General features: G+C 45.2%; 1 pseudogene across 1 annotated transcript in view; it reads right to left on the bottom strand.

Moving 5' to 3' along the window:
- Positions 1 to 8,231: 8,231 nt before the first annotated feature.
- The window catches only part of LOC147437840 (low-temperature-induced cysteine proteinase-like), a 124,405-nt pseudogene continuing 114,685 nt past the window's right edge, over positions 8,232 to 17,951 (bottom strand). The window contains exons 3-5 of the transcript XR_015184907.1: positions 9,408 to 9,548; positions 8,432 to 8,881; positions 8,232 to 8,331 (exon numbers count right to left, since the gene is read on the bottom strand). The product of XR_015184907.1 is annotated as a low-temperature-induced cysteine proteinase-like (transcript). The remainder of the gene's footprint in view (positions 8,332 to 8,431; positions 8,882 to 9,407; positions 9,549 to 17,951) is intronic.

Below are 17,951 nucleotides of genomic sequence, written 5' to 3'. Positions count from 1 at the left end.
CGAAGTCTGGATCTTGAGGATACATCTCACTGAGAGATTCTAGTTCCTCATGATAAATAGTTGTCATTGCATTGATCTTTGGATGCCTGGAGAGAGCATCTGCAACCGCAGAAAGGTTCTTGATCTTTGTAGTTATCTACCTTTAAATTCAGCTTCCCTATGATTGGAGTAGAACTGGAGTTTTGCCCTTTGAAAGCAGATGCTGCTTGAATAGAAACTCCAAAACGGTTGGGTTGTAAATTGAGATCTTTGGCTAACTTCGTAGAAATGAAGTTATCCGTACTGCTTGGATCAAACAAGATAAGGGCCCGCTAATTGTTGATGCTACCCCATGCTTTGAGAAGAGATCTTTCTTCCTATCCTTGGTTGTATTCCCATTACATCTGGGACTGCATTGGAAGAAGGTGGTTGTGGGGTTTTGGTAGGGCAATCACCCTTCATATGTCCAATTTGTCCACACTTGAAGCATCTTCCTTCGCTGATGTAGGTGGAAGCAACTCTAACTCCCTATTTTGATTACAAAACAGAACATCTTTGCCGCAAACGAATTTGTGCGTGATATTGATGCTACCTATCAACAAGTAAAACTTGCGATTCTTTGTACTCAAGAGCAACAGAAGAGAAAAGCAGACAAGCATAGAAGGAATCTAAGTCTTGAGAAAGGACAATATGTCCTACTTAAGTTTGAGAAAGCTAGATTGAAAAAGCAGGTCGGGTTGTTAAACTTTTCCGTAGATTTTACGGCCCTTTCAAGATTACAGATAAAGTCAATGAAGTGACTTTCATATTGGATTTGCCTTCTCATTGATACACCCATAATGCTTTTCATGTAAGTCTCCTCCGACCATATGTTGGTCCTCCTCTCGTGGCTCCAGTACAAAAAGATCCTCCAAAAATCAAAGAGACTGAGGAAATCCTTCAACCAGAACATATAATACACAACTCCGAGAGACAACTAAAGTTCAGGAGACTAAGTCGAAAGTATTTAGTCAAGTTCAAGAATTACACCCCTTTGGATGCAAAGTGGATGACTGAGTCAAATCTCAAGGATTACCCACACATCCTACAGAGTTATGCTGACACTCTACAGTTGAGGTCAGTTGTTTAGAACCAAGAGGGATGTAACAATGTCGGGTTTTGTAAATAATTAATTTCTTTATTAGAAAATAATTATTTATTTAGTTCTGGGCTGGGCACATCAAAGTAGAACTAGTAGTTCTAGAGTCTCAGGTGTGTCCGAATGCGGCATAGAACACCTTGGGGGAGATCCTAGCAGAAATATACCCTGAAGCCCTAATGATTGGGAAACCCGGCCTTCAATAAGGGGTAGACAGTAGCCTCAAATTTCAAGCTCAGAAAATTATGCGCGTCAGTGCGAGCAAAGGAATGAGATGGGGTCCTTAAAACAGTGACCCTAAGGCCCAGGATTATTTTTAAAGGCCTTAGGATAAGTCAATTAAATTATTTGTGCTGGGCCAAATGGCCGGAGTCCGAACAAGTGCGAACAGGTAATGCCAAAGCAGTGCCGGTACTGCATTGTGCTGGGGAGCAGCTAACGTTTTCATAAACAGCATTCATGTGTGCAGTTGTGAGTTAAATTGCACATTTCATTAATAGCTTAGGAACTTTCAAAGTTTTTAAATGTGAAAGTTGAAGGATTAGAGTTATTAATGAGAAAGTGTGCCAAGTGGCCAACTTTCCCATGCAATCTCACTCTCTCTTGCTCTCTCTCACCTTTCCTCATCTCCTAGCGTCCCCCCTTCCTGCGGGAGTCTATAAAAGTGCAACCTCCCCCCCTCTTCACAGGTTGGCAATGCACCCCCCCTCCTCAATGTGAGCTCTACGCGTTGGAGCCCTCCATTGAAGCTTGAGAGCAGCCCCTTGTGACATATGTGGTTGCCTCGTGCTCCCATCGTCTAGAACAAGGGTTCTCACTTTTATAGCCACCTTTTGAAGAAGATTCATTGCGAGAAGTTGCAACAGGCACTCTCTCCGTAGAGTGCAGTGGCTGTAAATTCTCTGTTTTCAGTCCCTAATCACCTCAATTAGGGTTGTTTTCAGCGGCGCACTCATAGCATTTCACTCCTCCCTACCTATCCTACGTCTATGCAAGGTTTGGTGTGATTCCATCGCGAAGAAGCTCTCCGTTTCGGCGTAGGAGCACGCATAGGTAAGAATTTCTGGTTATGTGTAAAAAATTACAGCAAGTATATGTACGTGCATTTTGCTTGTTTCTCTCTCAAGTTCGATGCAAGAATGATTGCGCATGAAGGGCAACACATAGCGGAAGATAGACTCTCCATTGAGGGAGCTTCCGACAAGCTGTGTTGAAGATAGACCCTCCTTGTGAGAGCTTCCAACAAGAATTGCAGAAGAGGGGAAGTCCTCTTAGCATAAAAAGAGTGGAAACACACTCTCAGTCAATAGTCAGATCAAAACACATAAAAATAGAGGACGGGCGATGCCCCGTTCCTGTGCTTGTAAAGATTCTCGAGTAGTAATAAAGATATTCTCTTTATGGGGGGGACCAACCCATCTTCTGGTCCCCAATGATGTGTCAAGCTACTATCTCTCCCTCACCAAATTGTCTTGACTATATGAATTGCAATTTAAAAGTTAGTTTACGATTCTGTATTTTTGTGACATCCTCGGTATACTTCTAGATCTTGTGTATATTGATCTGCTTCAAAAATCTTATCCTTGGTGTTCAGAATCAGTGGAACCTTTCTGACACCTTCGACAATTTCAAATGGCGCCTTCCTTGTAGACGTAAGAATTGTGTTGTTGTAAGCAAACGTCACCAAAGATAAAAACTTAACTAAAGGCAAAAACTTTTCCCACTGAGTCTTCTGATCATAGATATATAACTTCAATAAGTCTAAAGCCATTGAATTGGCTATCTCCAATTGCCCATCCTTCTATGGATGAAAATACGACAAGCATTTAAGCCACCTGCCTATATTTTTCCATATTGCTCTCCAAAACAAACTCGTAAATCGGGTATCTCTATCTGACACAATAGATTCAGGCATGCCATGTAATCTGAAAATCCGTGAGACAAACAACTTGGCCAAATGATCCGTTTTCCCTATCTTCTTTACCAGAATAAAGTGAGCTTGCTTGCTGGATCGGTCAATGACTATCAAAATGTCATCATGTCCATTTTGAGTCTTTGGAAGATAGTCCATCGGTATACTCTACCAAGGTCGGTTAGGAATAAATAAAGGCTGTAATAGACATGGTGCCTTGTGTCTATCAAACTTGACCTTCTAACACACCAAACAAGTGCGTACAAACTCATCCTCATCGTTTATGAGCCTTATCCACATCCTTGAAGGTACTCTCAATGCCTCTATGCCTAGCAAAAGGTGGGTTATGGCACTCTGTCAAGACCATGTTCCTCAACCCTTGTGTGACACACAACATGGTCTTTCGCAATAAATAACCTTCCTTCATAGCATAGCTTGCAACCGCTCAACTATTTGCGAAGTCTGGTTTTGTAGCATACTGATCCAAGAAATCTTAACATTCTAATGATGTATCCCCGAAATGGTTGATACTTGTGACTTTCAAGACAATGCGTCTGCCCCTGAACAATTTGACCTTCTCGAAACGTTCGCCCATCTTATTTGCTTATCCGAAAGCTGAATTTGGGACAAGGAAGTATCTGAGACTGATGATCTGTAAATATTATAAATTGGCTCCGAGCAAGAAATGTCTTCACAGGAAATGGGACAATTTTAGAAAAATCGTTAAAGATTGGGAACCTTGAAGTGATGCATTCTGAGCGAAGGGCAGAAGAAAGAGAGCAAGGGAGAGAGAATATCCGAAGCGTTTAAATTAGTATGAACCAATATGTAGTGGGTGGATTCAATTTTGAACCCTTTTTTTAATGAAGAATCTACCAAGATGCTTTTGGCCTTACAGAAGGAAAAGTGATGCGCTTCCCCTTAAGGGAGTGATAGCCTTTTCATTCTAAAAGATTAATCTCTTTTTTTTCTTTGAGTTAAAAGGTAAAAGGGAACGTTGATGGGAAGGGAAGTGACTGGTGGGGACAGAGAAAAAGAGAGAGCGGCTCAAAGTGGATTTTTGTCTGCAAGGGTCGGCGATCATATCAACGCAAGACGTTTGCAGGTTATGCGATATCTCACGCTTTGTCTCTCATTATCACAGCTCCTGCGCCTTGTTCCCATGTGTGCAAACCTGAATAATCCCCTAGTTTGTCTCTCATTGTCGCAGGTCCTACGCCTTGCCACCATGTTCAAAGGTCGAGCCTATAAGGTGGCAATCAAGAGCTTGCTAAGGAGAGGAAGGATTGGATAGAGTGCGAGGAGGAGGGGGAAAGGGAGGCAGGGAGAAATCGCCCTGATTGCCTCAAAAGAGACACCAAGAGGGAGACAAGATGAAGCAGTAACAATGGCCAGACGAAGGGGAAAGAGTTGATTCTCGCCAAGGCAAGAGGGGTGTGGAGGAGCAGGATGAGGAGGAGAATGCTCCATGCGACGCAAGTGGGAGTGAGGCAACTCTCTCTCTCTCTCTCTCTCTCTCTCGTTAGGATCATAATGTGTGTGTTCTCAAGGTGGTTTAAAAGGGTAGGCAGCCATAGCTTACACAGTAAGAGATAGAGAGAGAGAGAAGTGCACTGTTGAAAAGTAAAGTGGACTCAAATTGCAAGGACAACAGATTACATTAGATTAGGATATATTTGTACAAGAAATCCTTTTATTTATAGGTTAGGGATGAGTATCCGGTTGGGGCCTTGACTTTCATAAAGGCAAAGATAATAGCTAAGATACTACAAAGGCTCATCTTTTCACATAGGCATGGAACAACTAAGAGTTGTTTCTCACCAAAAGGACATGCCCACTCAACAATCCTCCCCTTGGGCATGGCCTATACTGAAGTAATTGACACTCAAAAGCCACACAGGCTGATAGTCACACAAACAAATAGGTCTCAACAAATATGGTGTCACACAACCATAGAAATTCTCTCCTCAAACAAATAAGGTGGAAGACCACCCATATCTATAGTACATCAGTATATTCACAAACGAGAGTAGAGGCGGTACAGACATACAGAAAATTGTATTCCTCATCCTCTGCAAGGTTGATTTTGCCTTTTTCTCTACTATTGTTGCTGCTACTATTACCTGGGCACTTTGATGGTGGATGTCCTTTAACGCCACAATTGCTACAAAACTTGTTCTTGTAGCAATCTTTTGAAAAATGCCCTGGTTTGCCGCATTCGTAACACTTTTTATTTTTGGTCCTAGTTGATGAAGATGCGTTCCTAGATGATGATGCAACGTAAACTCCTCCATTTGCTGACGCCTTCTTTGCTTGTTTCTTTTCCTCTTCAATTAAGGCATTGATGACTACTTGCAATGAGGCTATCGGTTCCTTTTGTTCTAGCATCGTCACTATGTTGTCCAAATTTTATGGGACAGCACTTACTAACACAGCTACCTTATCTTCCTCTAGAATTTGACATTCGATGTAGGTTAATTGGGTGACGATGCTCATTAACCTGATTACAAGACTTGAAATTTCCTCCCCTTGATTCATTGTCAGTTTGTAGAGCTTCTTTTTAAGGCTAATTTTGCTCATTTTCTGTTTTGCACCAAAATTATCTATGCTTAAATTGTTGTGGTGCAATTATCAGTTAAGTGTATCATGTAGAGAGGCGATAATTATACCTAGAGCTTGTTCATCTTTAGCCTGAATTTGTGCAATCTGTGCTCGTGAGTGTGCCTTCAGCTGCTAATGGCTCAGTTGTACGTGGCTTGACAACGGACCATAGTATCTTACGCATGAGATACCCTCGTAGCTTTGTCTGCCAGGTATGGAACCCTTCCCCGTTGAATTTTTCAACCCCTTCTTCTCCCATGGTGTCGGTAGAGAGGTCTTAGCAATTAGCTAGGGCTAATGCTAGTGTCTATCCTTGTTACAATTGCCACTCAAATGATATGTCCTCTAAGACCGCATACACTTCAAATTGATCTTTGAGTTACAACAAATTTTAGGGAAAATATGAGAGAGAGAGAGAGAGAGAGAGAGAGAGAGAGAGATTCCTATGCTTGGTAATGATGAAGACGCCCAATGGATGCTTGAGAGAATCCCACGATGATGTTCTTGGCCCTTAAATGAAAAGTTTTGGAAAAACCTTGAAGCTCTTTGTTGAAGCTCGAGATGAAGGTTTGAAGTCAAAATTTTCCTTTTTGATGCCTTGCCTTGAAGCTTCAGTCAAGGCTTAATTGCTGCGGAGCTCCGCGTGAACCTTCCCTTGATAAGCTGCTGGTAATCGGCTGAGGGCTGGCTTGTAAGCTTTGGTGCTTCTTGCAGTGGTGGGAATTCCCCCTTGGGCTTGGGAGTTTCACAGTAAGCGGCCGCGAGATTCAGCTAACCCTTTTTTTGTTTAAGAAAATTTTTAAAAAAAGTTGGTCGTGGTTGATTGAGAGGTCCCATCGAGGTGGAGTCGCGACACCGAGCGCAGTGAGACTCGGGAGTCTTTGAGTAGTGTAGGGTGATTCAGTGTGGGCCAACGAGCAAAACAACAACAGGTTGAGGACAAGGGGCGGCAAAAAATCCATTGAGCAGCCGAGCTTCGACAGATGTTGCAAGTTGTCGCAGATATGCTCAAGATCAGAGTCCGGCTATGCTTAGCTATTATTTCTCAATGCTCTATTGTGTTGCTTCCCACTTTGTGTAGCAGCCCAAGGATAAAGCATCAAAAGATCCTTCAAAAGCGCCAGCTGTGTATTGTATCGAGCTGCAGGTGGGTGAGATACTTCACAATAGGTCGATGGCGAAGCTCTTGGGCAATAGGGTATGTGTGATGGGCAAGGCGCAAAGCCGCATGCAAGACAAGGGATTGGGCAGCTCGGCATGGCTCGTAGTGGCTCGCAGACAGCTCGGCCTGGGTCGCCAAATCGAGGGGGTAATAATTAATAAACAAAAGAAAGACTTTATTGGCAATGCCAAAAAACTGAATAGCGAGAGACTTTGGAGTAGCAAACACCATTCAATTGGTGGAGAAGCTTGATCTTCAGTTCCAGTACTCACAAAGCTTGAGATAGGGGCCACCCAAGCATGGTAAGAGCATCCGCGAAGGCCGATTGGAATGAAGTTACGCACAACTTCTGATTTTCCCCGATTAAGCAACCTGATAAGTGGCTTCAAATAGCGCTAATCTCCTTGCAATCTTGATGAAAGTTGGGCAAATGGGGTGCTTCGTGATGCTAATATAATTGCTAAGCTAGTGGTGCCATTAATTAGCTCGGATACCCATTGTTAGGATCATAATGTGTGTGTGTGTGTGTGTGTGTGTGTTTTCTCTCAAGGTGGTTTAAAAGGGTACGCAGCCATAGCTTACACAATAAGAGATAGAGAGAGAGAAGTGCACTGTTGAAAAGTAAAGTGGACTTAAATTGCAAGGACGGTATATTAAATTAGCTTAGGATATATTTGTACAAGAAAGCTTTTTATTTATAGGCTAGGGATGAGTATCCGGTTGGGGCCTTGCCTTTCATCAAGGCAAAGATAATATCTAAGATACTACAAAGGCTTATCTTCCACATAGGCATGCAACAACTAAGAGTTGTTTCTCACCAAAAGGACATGCCCACTCAACATTTGTGTGTGTGCACGCGCGCGTGTGCAAGTGTACATGAGAGGCAGCCGGGGGGGGGGGGGGGGGGGGGGGGGGGGGGCAAAACAGGCAAATACAATCGAGCATGTGCATCCGCTCAAGCTGAGAGGCTAGTGTTAATATATGAAATGAAATGTAATATTAACGTCTTCAAAAGGCCAAAATGACCTATGAGACCAAAAGGTTACAAGTGGTAAATCTAATACCAGGTCTGGGTACAAAAAGTACAAAGAACTGAAAAGAAAATAGTGGGTAGAGAGAGAGAGAGAGAGAGAGAGAGAGAGAACTTCTTGAAATCTGACTGATGCATTTGCCTAAACTGTGATCAAATCAATGTTATTGAAAGTCGGTAGTAATGGTACAACTGAATACAATCTCAGGACAAGAATGGGATAAAAATGACCATCTGTTCACATACAAGCTCTCTAGAAAAATAATATGACCCCGTGCTGATGCAGACATTCCTACAGAAATGTGGAGGTAAAAGATATGAGGGGGATGTTTATGTGTGCGTGTATTTGAAGTTTCCTTTCTTTTCTTGATGTAAAAGGGAGGGGGGAGCCACAGTGGGTAGCATCCACCTGCAACTATCAAGGACTTTATGGATCACAACATCGCTGCACCATTTGGTTCTGCAGCTGTCCTGTTGAGTATGGCTACATGAAAGCTACTCTCTGCATCCTGCCAGTACAATTCGACAAACGCATGGACAATTCAGTATACAAAAGTCCCACATTTTTTCTGCACTTCGATGAAGCTTCAATGAAATGAAGGTTAATACCTGCAGGCAAGAGCCCGCCTTTGTGTTGCACACAGGATAATCTGAAGGGCAACAATGCTGGTGATCCCCACAACAAATGGCCGACTCAAGGGGGCAGCAACCCCAAGCAAAGCAATGCTTTGCAATGCGGAGCTGACAGCAGCATGTACTTGCAGGAGGGCAAGAGTACATAGAGTCACATTTGACTGGGGAAGGCGGAGGAGAAGGAGAAGGGTTAGGAGGGTTTGCACCCATCTTCACAGGAAAGGACACCATCATGTTAATACCACATAGCCCTGCTTTCTTCTTTGTTGCTCCACCCCCTCTCTGCATGCGAATGTACCCTTTCTCACCCCAGCTAGAGCCCCACGAGTTCTTCACAATCCAGTAGTCAAGACCAGCATTGGTCCCATAACCTACAATGAGCACACCATGATCCAGGTCTGTCCCACAGCCGCCAGTCAAGATTCCCTGCATCAAATTTGAAAAAATCTAAATGACATTACACACCAAACACCTAAATTACTCTAGCTGGCCTGGACAGGTAAGAGATCCTACCGTAATATACTCCAGAAACAGGCAACCCAAGTGGAACATACACTTGGCGTGAAAAGCTCCGGCCGGGGAATGGGAGGTTGATGACAGTGCGATATAAGACAGATATGCAAAAACAATCATGGTTGAATGCTAGTCCTGACTGTGAATTAATAGCCAAGTCATGCCCCTCCAGCTGAGTAGTGACAATGAAGGCATAAACATTTTGCGTTTAAGTGCATCACAACAATGCACACAGTGCAGTTAAGCATGGGGAACAGAGAGATGGCAAAGATTTGATGCTTTACTGTGCATAACGCTGGCATGTCATGTGAATAGAGTAATGTAGCAAGCTCAAACCCAGATAATGCAAATCTAAGAATGAGACATGACTTAATGCAAGTTCTACTTACAGTGGGTAACATAAAATTTTATAACCTAGTTTAGAATCACAAAACCTTACTCCTGCATAAAGTTGGAAATCCCGCCCACCAGCTTCAATGGCCACACTAACCGGCTGTTGTGCAACTGCCGTCAACAATGCAATCTAATTATTTGAAGGAATCTCCTTATAACCATCGATGGCCACAACGTGTGTGTTTTTCTGCAAGATAAAGAAACACATTTTGTAACAAATCAAATGCCTCCTAATTGTTTTGAAGTGAACTTTCTCCTTTTACTAGTCAAGTTCTAAACTTGGTTTTTTCATGCACAATCAAGTGTCAAACACAGAGGAGTATGAAGCATGGTTTGCATCCTTGAGCGAAGACATACACGACCCCAATCTTCCAACAACTTTTCACACAACTTATGATGGTACATGATAATATGCAATACTCATGAAACACAGATGATGTTTAACATGTCATGAGTACGTTTAGTTAAGGGCCAATAAGCATGAGAGACACGAAACACAGATGGCAATAACATGTCATGAGTATGTTTAGTATAGAGGCAATGCGCGTGCACCCTGGCTGGACGTGTCACGTCCGGACTCCGGCCGTCCACTCTACTAACCAAAATTACAAACCATTTTCTATTCTTTATTCATTAAGTGAATAAGGAGCATGCACAGCAGCCAAGCTGCAGTGATTGTACGAGTGAAAGCTTGCTCCACCACTCTCGTGTGATCTCCCCATCAGACTCATGACTCATGAAGAGCAAAAGCTTGCATCATAGTGCTGAATGTGCATAATACAAAGAGGCATAAACATAGGTGAACATTTCAAATGCTTGCAAGCGTCTAAAAAACGAATCATGTGAGTATGAATGCAACTATGCTTCTAAATATGTGTTTCTCTACAACCGGCCACCTCACAACAATAGCATCCAACACGAGTATAATTTGTTCCATAACACAGCATGAGCTCCGTATAAGGAGAACAAAAGCTGGAGGAACCTTCCCCTTTGCATGAAATCAGCAAGCATAATGACAATTGGAATGGAGATAAGAAAGGCGAGAGTCCACCTCCCCACTATTTGTGTTAGAGATAGATGCTAATAATAAAGCCATTGGTGTAATACTACTTCACGATGGTAGAACTGTGGATTTTGAGAGCAAGAAGCTAGATAGAGTTCAACGGAATTTCTCTGCTTCTGAGAGGAGGCTCTATGCTATAATTCACATTGTGCATTAGTGGTGACACCATTTACATGGTGCTTACTTTGAGTTGTATTTGATCATGAGAGTATCAAATGTTTTACATCTGAAAGAGAATCCCAAGGGAAAGGCCAGCTGGGCAGAGATCATTCAAAAGCATGACTATAAGCTACAATATCACAAAGGATGATATAATGTGGTGGCAGATGCTCTAACTGGTTACACTCAAAGGTGTGGAGTATGGGGCAAAGGAGAGACCTCTCTCACTTCAGAGGAAGCATAAATGATAATTCCACACACGGTTCTCCTCCCACCAGTGATGAACTAAATTGTGAGAAACATTCTCCATTAATAATGAGTACTCACTATAATTAAAAGAGTATGTATTGGAGATGCTCTTAGCAGCAGATTAAGCAGTAGCAGGAGATTACTAGCCTCAGCTTCACAGAGATGAAGAGTGAGCTATTGGAATCTAAGGGCAAATGTGAGCATGACTCGTTACGCTCAAAGGTGCAGAGTATGGTACGAAGGAGAGATCTCTCTCAGGGCCCGGTAAAGAGAGGTAAGCGTCTAAAAGCAGATGTGCTCCTCCATCCATTGGAGATTCTATTGTCTTTCTCAAAGACTGTGCATGCAATGTAGATGAACAAATAGACGAGTGACAACCCGTTCATCAAACACATGCAAACAATGAGGTCGAATCTTTTCTGTTTGATCGAAATCAATCAATGGTGGCAAATCACAATGGAAATGCCCATGCTTGGTGCTCATACAATCATGTGCTCGTTCGGAAACTGTGTCATGCCAAGGAAGAGACATGGAATGTGACTTCCTGATATACAAACTTTTCAGCTTTTTACGAAAAATCCGCATACATTCGTGCTCATCCATGAGAGAAACGTGCTCAACATACAATATGTCATGCTTAGGAAAAGGGATCACATAACGATGTTGACTAAAATACAGGAAACCTTCACGAATGAAACACTCGAACAATGCGTGCGTATCAATCATGCGAACACATAATACTTCCTGTGAGGGTTCTTTGGACCAAGGCTCAAGAGCCAAGATCGCTTCGTCCTGAATGAGCGAATCGTCATGTGGGGGTTCTTTGGACCTCGACTCGAAAGCCAAGATCGGATCTTCGTGATTGATCAAATCTACAACGAGGTTAGCTTCGCTAGGAAAAGCATCCACTAACACATCATCCTTGTGAACAATCACATCATCTTCATGCAATTCCTCATGCTTGTCTTTATCATCCAAATCATCATGCAAATCAATATCATTCAATTCCTCATCATGCTTCATACAATCATGTAAATCCTGTGTATCATGATTTGGAGAAGAAGAGACTCAGAGAGTCTCCTTCTCCTGAATCCTTGCAATCTTGTCCTGCATATTAGCAATGAGAGATGGAGAATGAGCAATGTCCTCTCCATGAATGACAATCGGAGAATCACTGTCGGCATTGAGAGTTATAGTGTTAGCCGCAAATTTCATGAGAGCGTCATTATCACGAAACCATCGAATGCCCAAAATCATATCACATCCTGAGAGAGGAGAAACAACAAATCTTCTAGTGAAGGCAGTTTGTTGAATTGCAAACAACCCATCAAGGTACTCCTCCGTGATGGGAGCGTCCATACCAGGACGAAAGCCAGAGACCTCGATAGGAGATCTCGGACTAACTTCGAGGCGGGCTCTCTCAACAAGAGAGGAACTGATCACATCATGCATACTACCTGGGTCAAACAATATGACAAAACAGTGCCCCGACGTACGACCATAACATTTAATGAGAGATTCATCAAGGGGAGGGTCCTGAGAAACTTGGGGCACACTCGTGTTATCATTCATTGCATTGACAAATGTAGTGGGTGTTGTGGGTTCTTTAGATTCATTCGATTCAAGCTTAGGACATGTTCTTTTTATGTGACCCTTAATGTGACAATGAAAACAACGACCTTCTTTAGAATAAGTGCTTTGTTCTTCCGAAGTGATGTAACCTCCTACAATTCCTTGTGCTACCTTTTCATATGGAGTAAGCTTAGGTTTAGCAGTTGTGTTAGCCTTACCCTTAGATTCATTGAAAGAATTCTTTGATGAGATACTGTTGGTAGCGTGGTTAGAAGAGTTATCATTCTTACCATTCTTATCGTTCTTACCGTTCTGCGGGTTCTGAGAAGTCTGCGAGGTACTTGTGGTCTTGTTCTCCTTAGGCTTTCCTTTGTTGTGCTTCATCTCGTGGGCGAGAGCAATTGCTACCGCTTTGTTGAGATCGATTGGATCGAGTACTTCGACATCATACTTGATATACTCGTCCAATCCGTAAAGAAATGCCTCCTTGCGCTTCGCATCCGATTTGAGTAATTGAGTGCCGAGCTGCAAAACACGATTAGAGAAAGACATAACCAGCATACCGTTTTTCTTGAGAGCTCGCCAATTGTCCTTCAATCGTGCAAGGTACTAAGGTGGCATAAACCGCGCCTTGAGCTTGTCTTGGAAATCAGCCCAACTAAAAGAGAGGGGCGTGAAATTGTCGGCTGCCTCTAGGTGTGCGGCTAGCTGTGCCTCTTGCCATGCCTGGTACCAATTTATGGCATCACCGGCAAAGTACATAGCTGCCGTCAAAACTTTGCTATTGCCTGTTTTCTTAGTTATCGCAAAATAAGCATTAAATTGATGCAACCAAGAATGAATAACAGTAGCATCCATCTTACCGTCATACTTACTGAAAGTCAACTTTTCTGTAACTGGATGGTTGGAATCCGCGGCGTGGCTTACGCCACTTGACGAACTCCCACGATCTTTGGGTGGTTCGGTCTTCGAGGCTAGGACATGGGAAATAAATTCTTGATTACGAATCTCCCTTTGAGCTTCTCGCTCGGCGTCCCTTCTGCTTTGCGTTCTTTTCGTTCAACGCGCTCGCGTTCAAGAGCAAGTCGATTTTCTTCTTATTGCGCGGCCAATCTTGCGTTTTGTTCGTCGCACTCGCGTTCTAAAGCAAGGCGCTTGTCTTCCTGTTTATCCATCATGGCCATCATCTGCTTCATCATTGCCTCCATAGGGTTTGGCGTAGATGGCGAAGGGGGAGGGTTGAAGAAATCATCTCTAGGTGGGGACGAGTCTCCGTCGCCTCTCTCATGCTCATCACCTGTATGCGAAGTATCCATTCCGCTTCCGGTGACGACCATGCACTATGATCTTGGGGTCTTAAGTTCGCGAGGAACTTGGGTTCTTGAGGGTCTTGAGGTTCTTGAGGTCCTTGATTCGTGAGAATCTTGGGTTCTTGAGGTTCTTGAGGTTCTTGAGTCTTGAGGGACTTGGGTTCTTAGGGTTCTTGAGGTTTTCTTTCGCTTGCAAATCGCGTTGGAGAAGGATCTTCTCTTCACCCGAGTGCTACTCTTTTCTGTGGGCGCACCCCTTGGCGGCCTTGCGCTCACACCAAGGTTGCTTTTTCCCACCTCACGTCGATTGGCTGGCCGCTAAGTGCACGGTCCGCTCTCAATGAGTGAAAAGAGACAAGGGGAGGCTGGACAAGCCCTTCTTTCTTGGGATTCCTGTCACTCTTCAACAAAACACGATTAGGAATCGACACGCCCAAGTAAACTTGGGTTTGTGCGACCGCAACAAGCCAAAAAAATCTTTGTGGTTCTTTCCTTGAGTAATGCAGAACACTTCCAAAGCTCTGATACCAATGTTAGGTGCAGCGGAATGAATGTTGTATTTTCTTAGGATTAGTGACCTTTATTGCTCAAGGTTCCTTTTAGTTCTTAGGGAAGGAGAGAGCCTTCCGTCTTGTGGAGAGTGCTATGATCACGAACAAAGTGAGTAGATATTGTGTGTGCAAGTGAATGAGACTGAGAGAAGGAGAGAAAAGAGATACGACACCCGAGAGGTTGTAAAACCCTCCTCCGAAGGCCCCACTCTCGTCGGCGAGAGTGGTCTACTTTGATTGCACAAAGGTGTACAATGCATATGCAATGGACTGATGCAACTTGGACTATGCCGATGACGACGACTTGATGGCTGAAATCTGTGGTCTTCTATCTGCTGATTTTCGGGACTGTTTCGGTGGCTGAAAATGACTGTTTTGGCTGCATTTTTATGGCTGAAAATGAAGGTCCTTTTGCAACCAATGGGGGTTGACTCTGCTACTGTACCATAGGCTGAAAACGCTGCCTTCCTGACACGGCTAGGGCTGAAAAGCACTAACGCTGGCTGACTCTGTCCCTTGCCAAAAACGCTGGCTTGTTGGAGGTCCAAAAACGCCAATAGGCTGAAGTGGGAAAACGCTAGCAAATGGGACTTGCTTGCCGTGGGAGAGAATCTGCAATGGCTAGGTGGTGCTGGTAATGGTGGCGATCCTGCAATGAAAGGGAGCCCCAGATCTGAGGGTAGGCAAGGCTGGGAAATCCAAAAACACCAGGAAGGGTGGGAGATGCAAAAACGCTAGAGGGTCTAAGAGGGTATTGCTAAGAAGTTGCCTATTGAGCGGGAATCTCCTGCTACCTCTTCTGCCAGAAAGTGCTAACTTGGGTTTGCTTATATATTAACTTAGCAAAATTGCCCTACCTACTTTTGTTGGAAAGTCACTTAAAAATAATAAGTGAAAATAACCAAAAATAGGAAAATAGGCTAAATGCGCTGAAAAATTCCCCTGATTGAATCTGTTGGATTCGGAAGGGAATACTGATGATCATGCTGTGTGCAACCGGAGGATATGTATCTATTGCTAAGTGACTGGGCATGCACGGTCTACGAATAGACTCACAAAAGTGCCAGATCACTGCTAATCTAAACTGACTTGACTGACGAGAACCCTGCTATGGTGTAGCTTGTCCACGGACACATAGGGTTGGGATGTGTCACGTAACATGTCGGGCCTCGCCAGCACCCTCGACGTGCTCGGTCGAGCAGGAGTTTCCCCCTTCGTCGACGCTTCTCCGCCTTTTCTTCACAGCAGCAGACACAGATGGAGGCTCAAGCTCCGCCACAGAGGAACTCCAATCGCCCGACCCCGCTGAGCCCACCATTTGACTTGCTCTATCACCGATAGAGCAAGTGATCCTAGCCGCAGAGGTGGAACGCCTACAGGCGACCTCCGTAATCTGCAAGATTCTCGGCACCAGACCCAGCAAAGCAGAGTTGCGTGATCTTCTCCAGGCCCGCCTTCTCGCAGAGGTGGGCAAGATCTTGGACATTCAGTTCCTCGGACGTGGCTACTATCAGATGGAGTTTGAGACCTCCGAGATGGCCTCCAAGGTCATCGCGATGAGCCCCTTGACCATCTGAGCAGTTCAAGCCCACTTTCGACAGTGGAGACATGGTTTTGACCTAGCTTCAGATGTTCTGGTAGAGGAGGCAGACCTTCCCATCTCCGTCTGCTTTCCTGGTTCGAGGAGGGAGTACTTACCGCTTTTGTCCAGGATAGGCTCAAAGATTGGGACTATCCTGGAGACACCTCGCACGGCAGCCTCAGTAGCTACCAAGGCGGCTGGCATTCCCTCAGTACATGTTCTGGATAGGGACACCCACTCTCTCCCCAAGGTCATCCTACTTTCTCGGGTGAGTCGCGGTTGGTTCAGACAAAGCGTGGAGTATTCGGGCCTCCCGAATTAGTGTTTCATTTGTCAACAAATGGGCCATCTTGCGAAGGCCTGTCCACGGAGGAGACCCTGACCTACACCACAGGCCCAGTCCCAACCCTCAAGGGCTCGCCAGCAACAGCAGGCAGAGTCACAGAGTACACAGGCAGAGCCACCCTCCGAGCCTAGGGCTCAAGCGGAGGAGGGCTAGCAATAGGCTCGTGGTCGACGTCGGCAGGGGCCACCGTGCCAGTCTGGCACTCAGAGTGGTCCTCAGGCTCCTGCCTAGCAACAGTGGGTTCCCACGAGGAACAGATTCGAACCTCTTCAGCAGGACGAGGTCCCTGCTCCAGCCTCCACCTCAGCCTCACCCTGGACAGCCCCTCCTCCCCTCGAGTTCCCCCCCTCTACCTCTCCATCTCGCCCTCCTACCTTTGTCGATCCCCCTCACCCCCTCTCCCCCCCTACTCCCTCACCTCCTCCCACTCCACTCTCGCAGCCGTCCCAGGGGGCAGGGCCTTCCTCGACTGCTAGGAGATCTCTTGGCAGCGCCTTTGCCACGAGTCGCTTAGCGAGAGAGGGACAACCTTTCTTGCGACCCCCTCTTCTGGTGTAGACGTCTCCCTTTGCAGCAGTTCCTCGTGGTCTGACGAGCTTGGACATTCTTTGCCTACAACTTTACACGGTTTTTCGGCAACCCCTCACCCGACCTTGAGGCAGCCTACTTCAAAGTTCATGTATTGTTCCTTGCAGCTAGGTGGATAGAGGCCTTGGATTGAGCGGTTGGCTTCTCTTTTCCCCTATGCGGCAAGGACCAGGCTGAGTGGACTGTAGACTCAGTGTTGGAGTGGCTGCAGACACAGGCCCTAGAGTTCTCTCATCACATGGGAGACCTAGGGATTATAGACTTGCTTCAGACTCTTTGGCCATTGGCCAAGTTTGTTGTGACACCTCCAAACGCAGCACGATGTAGACACATTGTGGTTCACTTTTTTGCCGACACGTAGAGCTCGCCATGCTATGTACTCATACATGAGGACTCCTGGACAGAGGAGATTGCTTTACGCACGGCTCGGTCCACTTGGGCTTGGGCTAGACACTCTTTGTAGTCACGTATATCTCGAGGACGCTCGGATACGGATTACTTCCCATCTAAGCCAGCCTCGAAGATAGCACGGTTAGCTGGTGCGGTAGCATCAGTTCTCTCTCGCTCCCCATAAGGATCGTCTCATGGAACGTACAATAATTAGGTGGGCCCCAGTTTCAGCGTCAAGAGGGGCCGACTGTGTCAAGAGCTTCAACGATGCCTTGTGGGAGGAGAGATTGATCTTCTTATGCTACAAGAGCATCATCTGTGTGAGAGCCGCATTAGACGTTGTGGTCGGCTTTTGTGTGGATGATATGAGACTTTTTGGTCAGCTGCATTTGGACCTGGAGCAATCCAGGGCGGGGTATGTATGACTATTGCGGATTCTTTGCATCAGGCCATTGTGGGCAGAGGGATTATTGTGCCAAGCAGGGCTCAATGGATCACTATGCAGATTCAGGGTTGTCTCGTGGGCTTCCTGAGCATCTATGCGCCCAATGTGGCGAGTGCACGTGCAGAGTTTTGGTCTCAAATTGGTGTCTCTCTGCCGCAGGCAGAGCAATGGTGCATAGGGGTGACTTCAACATGTTGGAGGAACCCTCTGACAGGATTGGTGGTAGCCATACTACTGTGCATGGAGTTGAGCTAGCAGCTTGGGAGAGGTTTTGTATGACTGCGGGTTTCAGATGTGTGGCAGCATTCCAGCCTTGTGAGGCCCCCAGACAGCCT

Source organism: Adiantum capillus-veneris, chromosome 17, assembly GCF_014529385.1.
Source record: "Adiantum capillus-veneris isolate H3 chromosome 17, ASM1452938v2, whole genome shotgun sequence".
NCBI lineage: Eukaryota > Viridiplantae > Streptophyta > Polypodiopsida > Polypodiales > Pteridaceae > Adiantum > Adiantum capillus-veneris.
This window is presented reverse-complemented; position numbering and strand designations above follow the sequence as displayed.